This window comes from Ornithorhynchus anatinus, chromosome 4, assembly GCF_004115215.2.
Source record: "Ornithorhynchus anatinus isolate Pmale09 chromosome 4, mOrnAna1.pri.v4, whole genome shotgun sequence".
Classification (NCBI taxonomy): domain Eukaryota; kingdom Metazoa; phylum Chordata; class Mammalia; order Monotremata; family Ornithorhynchidae; genus Ornithorhynchus; species Ornithorhynchus anatinus.
This window is the reverse complement of record NC_041731.1, coordinates 105,135,776-105,138,434: the sequence shown is the minus strand read 5'-3', so window position 1 is coordinate 105,138,434 and position 2,659 is coordinate 105,135,776.

Genomic DNA, 2,659 nt, shown 5'->3' with positions numbered 1-2,659 from the left:
TTTGACACATAGTAAGCACTTAACAAATACCATTATTATTATTATTGTTATAATTATTATTAGTACTTCCAAGCATTTAGTTCAGTGCTCTGCACACAGTAAGTGCTCAGTAAATACAATTGAATGAATACTATATTATGATTTATTATGTGCTAACTGTGTGCAGAACAGTGTACTGAGTGCTGGGAGAGAATACATCAGTGGGAATTAGGCATGATTCCTGTCTCTAAAGGTGCCTGTAATTCTTTAGTGCCAACAGTTTCCCCCGGTATGACAGGACCGTCGACTGTGTGGTAATGGGAGAAGACAAGGAGGTGGTTGGCTTCCAAAATAAAGTTTTAAAATCACACTGGAGAGGGAGAACACTCACTTAATATGGAGCCAAGCAGTCCTTCCCTATGGGATTGCCCCTTATTTTTTGGCTCTGTCATGTTTTCCCAGAAAGGTCAGTCTGATGGAGAGCCATAAATGCCCGGTATTTGTATAACTTGAGCCCTGAGCTCTTCACAGGGACAGGGCCACCAGGCTGCAGCCTGTGCCCCACAGCTTCAAAATGAAAGCCTAGAAACCCTTTCCCTTTTATAAAAGGCTATAAGTGCAAGGAAGGCATAGTTACATGTGGAGAAGAAGGACAGGTTTATTTATAAAGAAGGCATCTATGCGAAGGCATTAAACTTCCCTTTTAAACAAATCATGAAGACTGTCAGCAAGTCCAAGGACTTCTTTAACCTAAACCAATCCAAGCGCAGGTCTCTGTCAATAGTGGGTGTGTTGCTGGACAAATTTTAAAACACTATGAACTTTATAACAGTGGTTGATCAGTGCCTGTGCCTGTGACCTGACTTTATCATGGTTTTGAATTCTAATTGTAAGTGAAACATGCTTTCCTGCATTAAAAAATATCAGAATTAGGCTAAAGCCCACTGGATTTGTGACTACATGAGAAATGACTACTTGAGAAAGTCAATTATATCATTTGGACTGTAGTGAATGCCAGGACCCTATTTCCCTTCACATCCTATCTTGTTCTAAAGACAAAGATCAGGTCTGTGGCAAAAGTAGACAAACTAACCATTTAATGATGGTAGAAGGATTGGATATTCAGAGTTGAAACACGCTATTTATGGACAAAGCAAAATTATAATCAATTCATTGTCACTTGAACTACATTGTTTGCTATGTGACCAATGGTGAAAATAACATGAATTCACCAGCTAAATAGGAAAAACAGATGCTTCTTTTCTTTTGAAAGTTCAACCCCATCCACAGATAGCCTGCATCAGTTTCACAGACCCTAAAAAAAAATCAGAGAGCCCAGTATAGAAAAAGAAAAAATGTACTTAGTAAATTTGGGGGTTGTGTAAATTATTTAAAAACTTGAGTTTTACAAACATTTTCCAAGGCATTTAAAAATATTTACAAACAGAAGAGTTTCTATAATGCTACACATAATTATATTGTGCCTTTTAGAAAACATATTCCAGATATGTAAACTATGGAAACTATCAAGTTTCCTATATTGGTTACTCTGGAGACAGTGAACAGCTTCCTTTTTAATCTGTGTTTTCATTGATGCTCATGATTAAACTGGATTCATAACTGCAGCACAATTAAGTGCTGGGTGTGGTCCCTGAATTGATTCAGACCAGGAAGCCAAGATTCTCAGAGTATAACATGCTCCCTAACGTCACTCAGCAGACTGTTCTTAATGGATTCCAAGCCATCTTTATTAACACTTCCAAATTATTGTTAAGAATTAAAAAATGCATTTGTTAACACTCTTCAGCTTCCCCAGTTCAGATAATGTGTTGGAAAGCCATCACTTTCAGCTTTGCTATTATTTGCTTGAAATCTCAGAAGTGGACCTACATTTGACATTGATTTAGATCAAAGGGAAAGCCAGACTGGAATGGCATAACTGGGATCCCTGTTGAAATGAGCAGAGTCTTCCAGAACGCTGTCAGTGAAGAGGAAATTAAAGCTACTACCACACACCACTATATTGCATAATGTCTTGAAAAGTATCATGTCAAGTCACGTAGCTTTTGCCCTGCAATGGTGAAACTGAGATTAAAAAAAACTACGTTGCCATGTTTGCAATCCACTGAACCACCTCGACAATCCTCAGTTTAAGTTTCAATTCTTTGATTTGAGTTTGTATGTAAATCTATGAGGGGGGTCAATTTTGTTTAATCTTAGCAAAATTTGACTTCCTGTCACCAAAGAAAAAGCTCATCAGACCTGAAGTTGAAATGGTTCTTACAAAGCAACTCTTTGATGAGTTATGTGTAAATGAATCAGGAACATATGGAATATATTTCCCGAATGAGGTATAAATTAAAGAAAAGATGTGTTTGGGGTTTTCCTGGATTTAAGATGTTGGGAAAATTGTTTGAGCTGGTTTATGAAACCCAAACACCACTGGTTTTGTTTCCTTCTCTTTACTATACCAATGAACTATGGTTAAAGCAATTTTCCAATGAAAATATAGAAAAACACTAAAAAAAAAGATTTGTACCAGACAACTAGTCCCCGATGTCTGTAAGTTTACATTTTTATATGATCGATCTGAAATTTCAGAACAAGTATTTCCATTAGGAAGTTCCTGTGATCTATATTTGGGCATATGAATTAAGGCATTGAGACATTTGGGCCTCAA